The 16,135-nt window shown below is 41.6% G+C and overlaps 1 protein-coding gene across 1 annotated transcript in view; it reads left to right on the top strand.

Moving 5' to 3' along the window:
* The first annotated feature begins 4,848 nt into the window (after nt 1-4,848).
* Nucleotides 4,849-16,135, top strand: part of PAK2 (p21 (RAC1) activated kinase 2) — an 83,700-nt gene continuing 72,413 nt past the window's right edge. Inside the window, exon 1 of the mRNA XM_036448492.2 lies at nt 4,849-5,114. The gene's annotated coding sequence lies outside the window, so the exon portion shown is untranslated. The remainder of the gene's footprint in view (nt 5,115-16,135) is intronic.

Below are 16,135 nucleotides of genomic sequence, written 5' to 3'. Positions count from 1 at the left end.
GAGAGACAGTGAAATAATATGGACTAAGCATGCCCTTCAGCATTGTCCTAATCAGTGATAGGATGGTAGGTTTAGCTGTCTACCTGATTTTTTGCATCTCAGACCTTACTTCTGGAATCAGTTTCTTCCTGAAGTATATATTTTTAAGGAGTTCCTTTTTCCCCTTTTTTTATTGAATTTATTGGGGTAACATTGGTTTCAGGTGTACAATTCTAGAATACATCATATGTATTGTGTGTTCACCATCCCAAGGCAAGTCTCCTTCCATCACCATTTATCTCCTATACCCTCTCTACCTCCCCAACTCCTTTCGCCTCTGGTACTCAAGGAGTTCCCTTAGAAGGTCTCTGTTTTGTAACATATCTGCTTTTGTTTGATGATATCTTTATTTTCCCTTTACTTATATGACTGATAATTCAGCTGGGTATAAACTTCAAAATTTGGTTATTTTCTCTTGGTACTTTGAAAATATTTGTTCATTGTCAACTGGCAACCCATTTTTTTTAAAAAATATGTATTTTATTGATTTTTTACAGAGAGGAAGAGAGTGGGATAGAGAGTTAGAAACATGGATGAGAGAGAATCATGGATCAGCTGCCTCTTGCACACCCCCTACTGGAGATGTGCACGCAACCAAGGTACATGCGCTTGACCGGAATTGAACCCGGGACCTTTCAGTCCGCAGGCCGACACTCTATCCACTGAGCCAAACCGGTTTCAACAGGAAACCCATTATTATAATTGTTTCTTTACAAGGCATGTCTTTTCTCTCTGGTTGTTTTACCTTTGGTATTTTGCAGTTTCACTTTGATATGTTTGGAGAAGATTTATTTTACTTATTCTGGTGAGTAAAAGAGAAGACAGGAGAAAGTAACATCTATTTGTTGTTCCACTTATTCATGCATTCATCCTTGTATGTACTCTGACCAGGGATCGAATCCACAATATTAGCATATAGGAACGATGCTCTAACCCCGTGGTCAGCAAACTACAGCTCGAGAGCCACATGTGGCTCTTTGGCCCGTTGAGTGTGGCTCTTCCACAAAATGCCATGGCCTGGGCAAGTCTGTTTTGAAGAAGTGACGTTAGAAGTTTAAGTTTAAAAAATTTGGCTCTCAAAAGAAATTTCAATCACTGTACTGTTGATATTTGGCTCTGTTGACTAATGAGTTTGCCAACCACTGCTCTAACCAACTGAGTACCTGGACAGGGCCAGTAATGGGATTGTTTTTAAGATTATCTAATAGTAAATAGCCATATTGCTCTTTAATTCCTTTCTCTTGTATTCTCCATATCAATTGAGTTTTTTCTCTTGTTACTTTGGTCCATTTCTTGTATCCGTCATCATTACTGCCTCCCTAGTTCATTTCTCTTCTATTCTTGCTTCTCTGTACTCCATTCTCTACATAGAAACCTAGTGATCTTAAAGTGTAGCCCAGATAACATCACCTCCATGCTTGAATTTAATAGCTTAGAAAAAAGTCCAAAGGCTTTATCATGGCATTTAAGGTTCTTACTGACCTGAATTTTGTTTACTCTAATGTTTTCATACTGCCCTCAGCTTCATCTAAACAGTCATTCTGAACTGACCTTAGCAAGCCCCTTTCTTCCTCCTTCTGCTTGAATACTTTCTCCTAGGTGCTTCTCATGGCTCTGTGTTTCAACTTACATGCCACCTCCTTAAAGATGCTTTCTTTGGTCAAGCTATTCAAAACAATCTCCCCAGTTTTCCCTCATACCAGATATCATGATTTTAATTATTTTTTTTTTATATTTGTGAGCACCACAAAGGCAAAGTGACTTGTACATTTTTAGGTCCCTGATGCCTTAACAGTTTCTGGTACGTATTAGACTCTCAAATATTTGTAGTACTAGGGGCCCAGTGCACAAAATTTGTGCACTGGGGAGGGGTCCCTCAGCCCAGCCTGCCTTCTCTCACATACTGGGAGCCCTCAGGGGATGTCCTAATGATGGCTTAGGTCTGCTCCTCATTGGAAGCGAACCTAAGCCTCAGTCTGGCCTCCCTTTGCATGAGGCGACAGAGCTAATCAGGAGAAAGCACCAGCCCCATCACCCCGCTGCTGCAGCCACTGCCCGTCACCGCAGCTGCCAAGATATTTTCATCAACATGGACTCCAGTCTCTTCACCATGAAAAAATGACAACTTTTTTCAGGTATTTTCAGGATTTGTCTTTCATAGGATATGCCATTTCTTTCTTTATTTTTCTATTTATCCTCACCTGAGGATATGTTTCCATTGATTTTCCCCCCCTTCCCTCTGATCTCAGGCTCGGCCCCTTCCCAAGCCTAAAGCCTCTGCTCTATGCTTTAGGCTTGGGGAGCACACACACCCCCTCTCTGATAGCCAGCTGGGAGTGACCTGGGTGCCAAGGAGGTTCCCAGGACCCAGGCATGTATGCAAATTAACTGCCATCTTTGTTGGGTTAATTTGCATACTCTGATTGGCTTTGGGCATAGCGGAGATATGTTTTTGTTATTATGTAAGATTAGTGAATACATCGATAACTCCTCTGAAGATAAAAGTTAGAGGCCTTAATTTGTAAGGAGGTGGGACTTAGCAGCAAAATATAGTAGAGTTTGTAAGTAAAAAGCAAAATGAATAGCCCAGCCAGTATGGCTTAATGGTTGAGCATGGCCCTATGAACCAGAAGGTTGAATTCCCCATCAGGGCATATGCCCCAGTTGAGGGCTTAATTCCTAGTAAGGGGCATGCAGGAAGCAACCGATGGATGATTCTTGATTCTCTCTCATCATTAATGTTTCTCTTCCTTTCTGAAATCAGTTATATATATCGATATATATAATCAATATACACATTGATTATATATAACACACACACACACACACACACACACACACACACACACACACATATATATATATATATATATATATATATATATATATATATATATATATATATATAAATCAGTCAGACATCCCTTTCACAATCTAGGACTGCTGGCTCCCAACTATTCGCCTGCCTGCCTTCCTGATTGCCCCTAACTGCTTCTGCCTACCAGCCTGATCACCCCCTAGCCACTCCCCTACCAGCCTGATCGATGCTTAACTGCTCCCCTGCCAGCCTGATTGTTCCCAACTGCCCTCCCCTGGCACCCTGGTCACCCTCAAATGCTCTCCCTTGCATATTCCCTTTTTATTAGGCGGGTTTTTTCTTTAGCATATTGGACAGTCCTAACTGGTTTGGCTCAGTGGATGGAGCATTGGCCTGCAGACTCAAGGGTTCCAGGTTCGATTCTTGTATCTTGGTTGGGGACACATATCCAGTGGGGAGTGTGCAGGAGGCAGCTGATCGATGTTTCTCTCTCATAGATGTTTCTAGCTCTTTATCCCTTTCCCTTCTTCTCTGTAAAAAAATCAATAAAATATATATTTTTAAAAAGAAACATTGAAAATTCTTCCATATCTGCCTGGCTGGTGTGACTCAATGGTTGAGACCCCAGGCTGCCACTGCTGTAAGGGGATCACACCCTGGCCAGGCTGAGACCCCAGCCCAGGCTGCCATCTCCGGGGAAGCAAGCCCCACCCAGCCTGGCTGCAGCTCCCGCCCAAGCTGCCTCTGGGGCCAGGGGGTCGCGCGGCTTAGGTGTGAGGCCCTGCTGTCCTGAGACCCCAGCCCAAGTTATTGCCGTGGCCGGGGGATCTCGTGGTGCTGCTGCATGGCCCCAGCCCAGGCTGCCGCCGCTGGCGAGTGATCGCACAATGGGGGGGCATGGCCATGCCAGCCTAAGACCTCAGCCCAGGCTGCTGCTGCTGCCAGGGTATCGTGCAGGTTGGATGCTAGACCCTGCTGGCCCAAGGTCCCAGCCCGGGATGCTGCCGCCGCTGGCCAAGATGGCTCCGGACACCCTGGACTGCCACCGCTGGTCAGACTTGGGGACTCCCGCAGGGCTAAGATAAGGTGATCAGACATCCCGTGTCCCACAACATTTCTTGTCTCACAAGATTCTTTCCAAAAATCGGGACTTTTTTTAAAACGCCGCGGGACAAATTGTTAAAAATTGGGACTGTCCCGCCAAAATCAGGACGTCTGGTCACCTTACGCTAAGAGGACTGGGCACCGCCATCTTGTAGCTACAGGCGTCACCATTTTGTCAAGGAGTTATGGTTAATTTGCATATTTTATTAGATAGGATATATATACACACTAAAATACTAGAGGCCTGGTGCACGAGATTTGTGCACTCGGTGGGTCCCTCGGCCTGGCCTGTGCCCTCCTGCAGCCCGGGGTTGAGGAGTGGACCTGAGCTGTCAGTCGGATATCCTCAGCGCTGCTGCAGAGGCGGGAGAGGCTCCCACCATTGCTCCTGCTGGCCAGCTGTGAGCCTGGCTCCTGGGCTTCTGGCTGAGAGGAGCTCCCCTGTGGGAGTGCACTCACCACCAGGGGGCAGCTTCTGTGTGAACCAGCGGCTGTCCCTCGTGGTCTGTGCGCGTCACAGCGACTGGTCCTTCCACCGATTGGTCAATTTGCATATTACCTTTAATTATATAGGGTAGGATTTTTTTTTAAGTACGGTAAAATGGATAATGGATGAATTCCCAGAAACAAACGTCCTGGAGCAGATTCATATAACAGACATCTGTCAGCGTCTTTGGTGGGCAAGGAACTGAGTGGAGACAATGTTGAATGGGATGAGGGACCGGCTGCCTCTCCATAGGCAGCACATCCCACGCCCCAAAAGAGAAAAGCTGTGACCTCAACTACAACTACAACTCCCAGCATTCCCGCGGGGCCCGCCCACCGGGAGGCGGGGTCTTTCCTCGCCCCGCCCCCAGCCCCGGGCGGGGCCGCCCCGCCCTCCGCTCCCGCCGCCCTCCCCCAGGGTTGTGGCCACGCGCAGCGGCGGCGGTTGTTCCGCTTCCCCTCCAGCCGGGGCCGTCGCCATTGCCGAAGCCTCCCTGCCCTCCCTCCCGGCGCCTGTGGGCTCGGCCGCCGTTCGGCCTAGCGGTAGGGCGGCCGCTGGCAGCGCGGCTCCACTCCGTCCGCCGCCTCTGCGTCCCCTCCCGCCCCGCGCCGCGGCCGCCGGAGCTCGGACGGAGCGCCTCGCCGGGCGGGGGCCGCTCCTCGCCGGGTAAGTGGGCAGACGGCGGGGCCAGCGCTCCCCTTCCTCCTTCCGTCCCCGCGGCCCGGGCGGCCGGGCGCGGACCTGCCCGCCCCGCGCCGGGCCGCCGCCGCCGCCGCCACACCTGCGCACCCGGAGCGGCTCCGGGGCGGCGGCTCATTGTCTGCTCCCCGCGCTGTTTTCCTCCGCTCTCCCCCGAGCGGGGAGCTGGCGGCCGGCGAGGCTCCCTTTCCTGGCCGGTCCTGCCCGACCGGGTCCGCCGTGGGCTCTGCCCTCCGTCCCCTCCCCCGCCTCTGCCCCGCTCTCCGGCCGCTCCGCCCGGACCCGGCGTCCCGGGCGCAGCCCCGGCCCCTCCGCCGCCGCCGCTCCGCTCCCCGCCCCGTGTACCGCTCAGCATATTGTCACCTTCAGACCGAAACCCAGTCTCTAACCCGCTTCTCATTCGGAAAAACGTACAGGTACCCGAGGGTTGGAGGGCCTCCGCTTAAAGAACAGAACTTTGGGGTTTTCTTGTGATTTTTTTTTTTTGTCTGATCTTCTGCCAGGAGGTGATGATTTGCTTCTCTAGGTGATTTGGGTGCAGATTGGCTTTTAACCATGTTTGGCTATCTTTTTCAAACAGCACCCACCCACCCCACCCCCTTCCCACAGATTCCTGGCGGACGCAGCCTTTTGACTAATTCTTTAAATACAAAGTTCATTCAGTAACCCAAGCGTGAAAGGCCATTGCCAGCGGCAGTGTTCCTCTTCCTAAACTTTGTGGGGATTCTCTGCTGTGACCGATATTTTGTTTCCTCCACAGATAAGGCCGCCTCCCGTTGACATGATTATCTCAGTACTCCTTTACAAGTGACCTACAGTTTTCTTTTTTATTCTGTAAAAAAAGACGAATCAGAATGATTAGGCCTAAACTTAGACCACAGCGAGCTGTGTTTTGGATCCAGGTTGTGCACGTCACGTTTCCCCCCCCCCCCCCCCCCCCCCCCCCCGTTGTGTTCAACTCTTCCGCTCTTATAGGTAGGCAGGATATTGAAATGGGCAAGAATTTGCTCTGGGGTGTGTGTGGGGTGTGTGTGTGTGTGTGTGTAGAGTTTATCCAAAAGAAGAACATTCAATGAAGTTAGATTGGGATAAAGGCAGTGAATAGTAATTTTTAAAGCAGGTTGGAACTTGTCAACTTTGCCAGGTGCTCTGTGGCATTTGTAAAACATACTCATACTCCTGTATGTTTTATATAGATGTGAAAAAATTTACATGAAAAGTTTTTGCTCGTGTCCTCCTCTTTAGGGTATTGATTTAAGGCAGTTTTTTGCATCCTTGGTTTTAAAATCTGATTTACAAAGAACACTGATTTACGTTGTGAAAAGTGAACCTCAAAATGTTTTTGACCTATAATATACGTCAAACCCACTTTCAGGTTTTGGTGAAAGACATTAACCTTAATTCAGTGAATTTTGTGTTTTCACTAACTAGTCATTGTTACTGATGACTTAGTACTGAGCTTCAGTACTGCCATCTTTTGGTAGCATCAGTTGTCCTCAACTTAAAGAGTTAATTAAGGTATAGAATGCTGGAGTGTAAAACTTGGTCTGTGATGTCAGCTTCTCTGCCAGTTCCTTCTATAAGCAGATACTTTTTCTGAGAAAAAGCTAGGCATTCATTCCACTACCGGCCTTGATTCCTGGCTTACCAAGTTATGCATGGAGTTATTCTTCTGGACTTTGTGATGTTTAATGCCAAATTTATAAAGTTGCAGTAGGTTTGTAGTTGGAGAATATCTCTTAAACAATGAATAGGGGTTTCTATGTTTCTCTGATGTTTGTGATAGGCGGGTTTCCAAGGGGACATGGTTGACGGTGGTGTGTATTTCTTTTTCAATTATAAGCGAAAACTTAGAAGTTGTTTAGGTAGCTAAGGATAAACGTTCATTTATACTTTTTAAAAAAGATCTTGTTAAAATAGCTGAGGATAAAATAGCTACTGTCAAATCCTTCCTATGTTTAATCTGTTAATATTGATTATTCTTATATTCAAGTCTAATGTTTCCTTTGGCTTTCTAAATTTTACATTTCTTTTTTTTTAAATATATTTTATTGATTTTGTACAGAGAGGAACGGAGAGAGAGATAGAGTTAGAAATATCGATGAGAGAGATCATCTATCAGTTGCCTCTTGCACACCCCCTACTGGGGATATGCCCGCAACCAAGGTACATGCTCTTGACCAGAATCGAACCCGGGTCCCTTCAGTCCCCAAGCCGACGCTCTACCCGTTGAGCTAAACCGGTTTCGGCTAAATTTTACATTTCTTATTTTATATTTTTTATTGATATTTTACAGAGAGGAAGGGAGAGAGAGAGAGAGCTAGAAACGTTGATGAGAGAGAAACATCGACCAGCTGCCTCCTGCACAACCCCCACCGGGGATGTGCCCGCAACCAATGTACATGCCCCTGACCGGAATCGAACCTGGGACCTTTCAGTCCGCAGACCGACGCTCTGCCGCTAAGCCAAACCGGTTTCGGCTAAATTTTACATTTCTGATGAAACATGAAACTGGGCCTTGTTTAAGGCTTCAGAGTTCTGATCAATTTGTTGACAAAAGCCTAATTTCAGTGAGAGGGCTACCTAATTTCAGACCAAAAAGAGGGAAGTTGTTAAGTTACCCATCTGAGTTGTCCCTTGTATCCTTCTTGTTCCTTGGTTAGAAGCAGAGAAGGAAAAAATAGCTCCTATTGCCTTGAAGAAACACTGATTGTTTTCTTCTGTGTTCGGAATTGAGTTTCACTACTTCTTCATTTCGGGATCACTAATCTGATTAACAGTAGACAATCTGAACACTCATGCAAGATTTGAGTTCTAGCTTATCTCTGATGTGCATTTGTACTTATTCCATATATCTCAGGTGGTTAGGAGCTGGAGACCTGGGTTTAATCCTGGCTTTTCTACATAATCCTTGCCAAGATGTGCGTTCTTTTCAAAACCTGATTTTTTTTTTTTCATCTGTAAACTGGGAATAATAATAACAGTATCATACAAATTTCATAGGGCTATTTAGAGCAATGCAGGTAAAGTACTTAGCAGATGCAGTGCTTTAAGTGCTTAATAAATGTTAGTTAATATTCCATTCTAAAATAGGTTTTACATTTAATTATAGCAAATGTTATACTTCTATAGCAAATGTTCTACTCCCAAACTTAGATTTAAGACTGTTTTATAAAAGATGTTGGAATCTCAGGACCAAGTTTCTGAGACCAAAACTGTTAAATTAAAAATTACTTTTTCAGGAGAAAAAAAAATAGTTTCACAGCTGAAATAAAATACAGGTGTGTGTGTGTTTTTTAATACAAGCTTCTCAGATTAAAAAATATGCATATTTCTTATAGAAAATTTGGAAAGTAGTGAAAATTATTAAGGAACAGGACACTTTATTTTCAGCTCTTAAGGATAACTATCATGACAGACTAATAGTTTAGTTTTTTTCCTTATTTTAAAATTAAATTCCAGAAGAGGGATGTACTATTATAAAAACTTCAAGTAAATTATTTAGAGTAAAAAGTGAAGATTAGATTTTCCTCAATTTCTAGTCCCATTCCTTAGAGGTACTCACTATTAATAGTTTTGTTTTACTTATGCAATTAGAAATAAGTACAGTGTGTATAGTTTTTTAAAATTACAAAATCGATTATTATATATTATTTTCCTTGTCAATACTTAATAGTTGTATCTCACCATTCAACAGACATGAAGTATTCCATTACATAGTTCTACTTTAATTACTCATGTTTCAGTTTTGAGCAACTAAAACTGAAGATCTAATGAACTCCTTCTGTCTCTATGTGCATGCATATGTATGCAAGTATTTTCATAAAAAGAATTCTTAAATGTACACTTTAAGTTTCAGAAGATGCCAAATCCACTTACTAAAAGGCCCGAGCAATCCATACTTTCTTATCTAAGTGTATACTCTCCTTATACATAATAGATATTAAACCTTTGCCTTCTGTTTAAGATCGTCCCCATTTCATCTTTATCAAAAAAACATTCTTGCCGAAACTGGTTTGGCTCAGTGGATAGAGCGTCGGTCTGCGGACTGAAAGGTCCCAGGTTCCATTCTGGTCAAGGGCATGTACATTGGTTGCGGGCACATCCCCGGCAGGGGGTGTGCAAGAGGCAGCTGGTCGATGTTTCTCTCTCATCGATGTTTCTAGCTCTCTACCTCTCTCCCTTCCTCTCTGTAAGAAAAATCAATAAAATATATTTAAAAAAAAAAAAATTCTTCATCCTGACTGATTTGGCTCAGTGGATAGAGCACTAACTAGCCTGTGGACTAAAGGGTCCTGGGTTTGATTCCAATCAAGGGCACAAGGGCACATGCCCGGGTTGTGAGCTCGATCCCCAGCATGGAGCATGCAGGAGGCAGCAGATCAATGATTCTTATCATTGATGTTTATCTTCCACTTTCCAAAATCAATAAAAAAAACCATTCTTCTATATTGTCTTGTACTTTAAAAAAATATATTTTTATTGATTTCAGAAAGGAAGGGAGAGGCAGAGAGAGATAGAAACATCATTGATGATGGAGAATCATTGATTAACTGCCTCCTACATGCCCCACACTAAGGATCGAGCCTGCAACCCTTGGCATGTGCCCTTGATGGGAATTGAACCAGGGACCCTTCAGTCTGCAAGCCAGTGCTCTATCCACTGAGCCAAACCAGCTAGGGCTTGTCTTGTACTTTTAATAATTGTTGTATTTTAATCTTAATCCTTCTGGACTCTTTTTTTGCTTGTGGTGAGGGCAAGTAAGAGAGTTTTAAAAATATAAAATAGCTTGGCTACTGAAAATCAGATATAAAAATGTCTTTAGGGGTTTGACGTTGGTGTGAAAGTTGCATTTATAGGGATTCAGAAAATAATAATGTAATGGTTTTATTGTAAGCATCACATCTGAAAAGAAAAAAAGTGCCCCTTTTGACCTCTTTCTCATCACCTACTTAATTCATCCTTATCCTTCAAATCTCAGCCTTGGTGTATAGCAAGCATGTCAAACTCACAGCCTGAAGGCTGTCTGGGGCCACAATGAATATTTTTGTGGCCCAGACAATATAACGGTACGCAAGAAATGTTTTAATAAAAATTTTGTAACTTAATTTTTATAATATCCTGTTATACATAATTATTAATAAGGAACTACAATGTTTGCTAAGGACTGATTACTATAATCGTGTTGCATTCATTTTCCTTATGTGCCTTACTCACAGGCGCACCATTTCTCCCACTAATACTAGCAGCGGATATTTTAGCAGCTGATGGCCACTTCATTAGTCTTGGACTGACTTGTTTGGTTGCACAACAGGAAATATTATGCTTTTGGAAAACAAGAAAAATAGGTTTATTTGCGTTACACTTATTGTGCAATTATTCAGTGTCTGGTAAGTTAATGTTCAAGAAAAAATATTAATTTTTATTAAAATGTTCTATTTTATGTTAACGGTTACTCATTTATTTTAGCTCTTTGTATTCAGCATGTCTCTATAAAAATAAACCTACCAGCACATTTCTATGAAAATTGACGCTTTTGTTTTTTTTGTGGCCTACATAAACTTAAACCTTGTTTATTTGGCCCGTGTTAGCCTTTGAGTATGACATGCTTGGTGTATAGCTTTCTTTGGCAGTCTTTCCTGATCTCCATTATGATTTTGATATTATTACGTTCTTACACATTTATCTTAACATGTTACCCTCTAACCTTTATTTCCAGTGCACTGAAAACATGAGTTATTAGGGCACTTTTAATCCACATTAGTATCCGCATATGATCAAGCTATTACATTTGGTAATATTGTTTCATGTAAATGTTTAATAGGTTCTGGAAAGATAGGTTTATTTTTATTTTCCACAGAGAGGAAGGAAGAGGGATAGAGAACTAGAAACGTCGATGAGAGAGGAACATCGATCAGCTGCCTCCTGCACACCCCCTACTGGGGATGTGCCTGCAACCAAGGTACATGCCCTTGACTGGAATCGAACCTGGGACCTTTCAGTTCGCAGGCCGATGCTCTATCCACTGAGCCAAACCGCTTTTGGTGATAGGTTTATTTTGCATTAATTAATTAATTTTAAAAATATATCTTTATTGATTTCAGAGAGGAAGGGAGAGGGGGAGAGAGATAGAAACATCAATGATGAGAGAGAATCATTGATTGGCTGCCTCCTGCAATCCCCTACTGGGGATCAAGCCAGCAACCTGGGATTGGACCTGAGACCCTTCAGTCCACAGGTTGATGCTCTATCCACTGAACCAAACCAGCTAGGGTTGCATTTATTTCTTAAGAGCAAATTGTATTTTAAGATAATCTTAGCTTTTAAAAATTAATTCCTATTCCTTTTAATTTTGAGTTTGTTCAGTAATCTATAGGCTTGTGAATGAAGCAAAATTGTTATATCAATATAATAAACACATTAGCAACAGATATGGGGTAAAGCATTTAGGTAAAATTTCAGGTGCTCTAAAGAGCAAATTATTAATAAGAACTTACATAGTGGAAATATAGCCAGATGTTTGATAACGTATCTGTGTTGTAAATTTTTTCTAAACTTTTTTCACCTTCCTAATTAAATATTTGAAAAAAGCAAAGTAAACACACACCGAAAAACTCGTTTCTTTTCCTATGGGTAATTACTGTTGATATTTTGTTATGTTATCTGCTAGTACTTTTTCTCCTTTATATATATGTGTGTGCATAGTTTACTTTTATAAAATTGGTATCATATTTTGTATAATTTGCTATCTTGCTTTTTTAAAAAATATTTTTATTGACGTCAGAGAGGAAAGGAGAGGGAGAGAGAGAGAGAAACATCAATGATGAGAGAATCATTTATCGGCTGCCTCCTGCACGCCCCCTACTGGGAATTGAGCCTGCAACCAGGGAATGGGCCTCCACCGGTAATTCAGCCCGTGGCCCTTCAGCCCGCAGCCCAACGCTCTATCCACTGAGCCAAACCGGGGAGGGTGCTTTCTTTTTTTTTTTTTTTTTTTTTTACCTAACTTTATATCTTGAAAGTTTTCCTTTGTTCTTTTTAAAAACGATTTTTTCTGTTTACTCCTCACCCAATGTACATTGATTTTAGAGGGAGGAGCAGAAGAGACAGAGACAGAGAGACATTAATGCAAGAAACATTGGTCAGCCCTACCCAGTTTGGCTCAGTGGATAGTCGGTCTGCAGACTCCAGGGTCCCGGGTTCGATTTCGGTCAAGGGCATGTACCTTCGTTGCAGGCACATCCCCAGTAGGGGGTGTGCAGGAGGCAGTTGATTGATGTTTCTCTCTCACCCTTCCTCTCTGTAAAAAATTAATAAAATATATTTTTTTAAAAGAGAGAGAAACATTGGTCAGTTGCCTCCCATATGTGCTCCAATCTAGGGATCAAACCTGCAACCTAGGTATGTACCCTGACAAGGAATCGAACCCACAACCTTTTGGTGCATAGGATGACCCTCCAACTAGTTGGCAAGAACTAAAAATGATTTTTTAATGTTTACCTAACATACCATTGTAGAGCTCTGCTGTAGTTTCATTATTTTCCTATTGCTGAAATATCCCAAATGTATATTTCTAATATTTTATATAAATAATGCTATGGTGAATATCTTCCTATTCCTGATTATTACTTTAAAATATATTTGTAGACGTGGAATTACTGAATGGAAAGGTATAGCATTTAAAAGTCTTAAATTGACCCTTCAGAGAGGTTGGATGTTTACTATCACTAGAAATGTGAATCTTGTTTCTAATAAATACATAGAAGTAACTAGATTTTTGTGTTCACTGTTATTTTCATTATCTCCCTGTACTTAAATACAATTTTCTTTACTTTTGCTTTCCTGGTTCATTGTGAAAATAATAGCAACTTTTGTCTCCTTTCAGATAGTCAACATATTTATATTTGTTTTAGCTCTTTATTACATTGAGCAGAATCTCCAAGACATGGTTAAATAAGAGAGATGATAATTGTTTTGGAACATTTTGGGTATTTTTACAATTAAGGATGATGGCAGCTGTTGGTTTTAGAGAGAGATTTATTTTTAAGTTCTTACCCTAGGATATGTTCTTATTGATAATAGAGAGAGAGGAAGGAGAGGGAGAAAGAGAAGAGAGAGCAAGAGAAAATATCAACCAGTTGCCTCCCGTATGTGCTGTCACTGGGACCAGGTCTATTTCCATCGAACCTGAAACCTAGGTATGTGCTCTGGCTGGGAATCAAACTGGCAACCTTTTGTTGTATGGGATGACACTCCTACCAGCTGAGCCCAGCTGGCCAGAGCTAGAGAGATTATTATTTTATTGTTTCTACTTTACAGAAAATAGAAATGGCTTCTGAATTTTATCAAATGTTGTTGTGTAACACTTATTTAGGAGATGATCAGGTTTTTCTTTTTTAATTACTGATAAGAGTATCCATATATATAAAAGCCAAGCAACCAGAAAGGCAGAATGACCAGAACAACTGGCCACTACGATATGCACTGGAGTAGCCAGCCAGCCCGATGGGGGCCCTGATCAGCCCCTCCCAAGCACCCGCTGCCCCTGTATCCTGGCCGGCCTGGCCCCAATCGGCCCTCTTTACCCCAATTGGGGGTGGGGCCAGCCGGCCAACCTCCCATGTCCTTCCCCTCCCCCCCTGCCTGGCCCCAATCAGCCTCCATTGGGGTGCTGGCCAGCTGGACCCTACCTGTGCACGAATTTGTGCACCCGGCCTCTAATATAATAATAAATTTGCTAATAAAGGCATATAAGGAATCAAAACCCTACTTACGTTAGTCAAGTATATGGAACTTATTGAAAGGATAAAGAATATCATGGGAATTTGGTAGTAGTATAATAAGAGTAACAGGCCATATGGTAACACCTGAAGTTCTTTTGTAGTCTTCTAAGGCCTCTTTAGGTATTGGAGAGTTAGTTTTGATAATTTCTATTTCCAAGCAGTATATTTTAAGATTTTAAATTTATTATAGAGATGCATGTAAAATTTTTTATAAAATCTGGTACATATTTTCATCTTTTATTATTATTATTATTATTAATCCTCACCTGAGGACATGCTTTAAAAAAAAAAATGATTTCAGAGAGAGAGAAACATGTACATGTGAGAGTGAAACGTTAATCGATTGCCTTCTGCACTCGTCCAGACCAGGACTCAGACCTGCAGTCTGGGTACGCGCCTGGACCCTTCGACCTTTCAGTGTTGCCATGACACTCCAACCAACTGAGCCACATCAGCCAGGACTATTTCCTTCTCTTTTTTGTTATTTCATTATTTTTCTTGACTTTATTTGCCAAATGTTTGTTTACTTAGTGTGTTTTTTAATAATCAGCTTGGAGATTTATTCTGTTGTTTTCTGATTCCCTGATTTCTACTCTTCTCTTTATTTTGCTCTTGTTGCTTTACTTCATAATTTTTGTTGTACTTTTTTTCTAGCTCATTAAATTCTTAGTTCCTTTGTTTAAAATAAAACATTTAGTGTTCTTAATTTACCTCTGAGTACAACTTTGGCTGGGCTGAACTCTATAATTTTTATGAGTGATATTCTTATACTTCTAAACAAATAATTGGTAGTTCTAAGTTGATTTTCACAGTGACTCAAGAGGTATTTAGGACAGTTCTATTCACTCTCTTTTTTCCCTTGTCAGTACTATAATCTTTTAAAATACCTTTAAATTTATTGAGGTTTTCTTTGTGATTTAAAGCCTAATCCAATTTAGCAAGTGTTCTTTGGAAACTTAAAAAGAATATTTTTTTTTTTGTTTGCAGGGTATAGTGTAATATATCTATTAATTAAACTTTATTAAAATTATCTTATTTGACTTATTCCTTATTAATAGTTCTTTTTAATTATATGGCAATCTTTATTAATTTTTAAAAATTCTTTGTTGTTTAAAGTATTACATGAGTCTCCAACTTCCCCCCATTAATCTCTCCCCTACTACCCCATCCCCCAAGCATAAGCCTTCGTCCCCTACTGTCTATGTCCATTGGTTTTGCTCATATGCATGCATACAAGTCCTTTGGTTGATCTCTTACCCCCTCACCCTCCATATCTCCATAGTTTTGCATTTTCCAGAATGTCATGTAGTTGGAATCATATAATATCTAACCTTCTCAACTTGACTTTTTTTCACTTAGCCATATTCATTTGTGTTTTCTCCGAATCATTTCATGGCTTGATAGCTCATTTCTTTTTAGCTCTGAATAATATTTGATTGTCCCAGTGTACCAGTTTGTTCATTCATTCACCTACAAAAAGCTATCCTGGTTGCTTCCACATTTGGCAATTATGAATAAAGCTTCTATTTAACATTTATGTTTAGGTTTTGTGTGGGCATAAGCTTTCAGCTGATTTGGGTGAATACCAACGGCCATGATTGCTGGATTGTATGGTAAGAGTATATTTAGTTTTATATATAACTGTAAAATTGTATTGCAAAGTGGCTTTACCATTCTGCTTTCTTACCAACAGTTGCTCAACATCCTCACCAGCATTTGGTGGTGTCATTAATGAGATGGATTCAGTGCTCATTGCCATTTGGAGTTTAGCCAATCTAAATGTGTAGTGGAATCTTATTGTTTTAATTTATAATTTCCTACTGATGCATGATGTTAAGCCTTTTTTGGGTGCTTCTTTGCCATCTTTAATATATATGCCATCTTTGGTCAGGTATCTCTTTAGATTTTTTTACCATTTCTAAAAATATATATATTTTATTGATTTTTTTTTTTTTTTACAGAGAGGAAGAGAGTGAGATAGAGAGTTAGAAACATAAATGAGAGAGAAACATCGATCAGCTGCCTTCTGCACATTCCCCACTGGGGATGTGCCCGCAACCAAGGTACATGCTCTTGACCGGAATTGAACCTAAGACCTTTCAGTCTGAAGGCCGCAGCTCTATCCACTGAGCCAAACCAGTTAGGGCTTTTAACCATTTTTTAATTATGGTGTTTATTTTTTTATTGTTGAGTTTTAAGAATTCC

The sequence above is a fragment of the Pipistrellus kuhlii genome, unplaced genomic scaffold, assembly GCF_014108245.1.
Source record: "Pipistrellus kuhlii isolate mPipKuh1 unplaced genomic scaffold, mPipKuh1.p scaffold_m20_p_2, whole genome shotgun sequence".
Classification (NCBI taxonomy): domain Eukaryota; kingdom Metazoa; phylum Chordata; class Mammalia; order Chiroptera; family Vespertilionidae; genus Pipistrellus; species Pipistrellus kuhlii.
The sequence above is the reverse complement of the archived record's forward strand: the minus strand, read 5'-3'. Positions and strand labels throughout refer to the sequence as shown.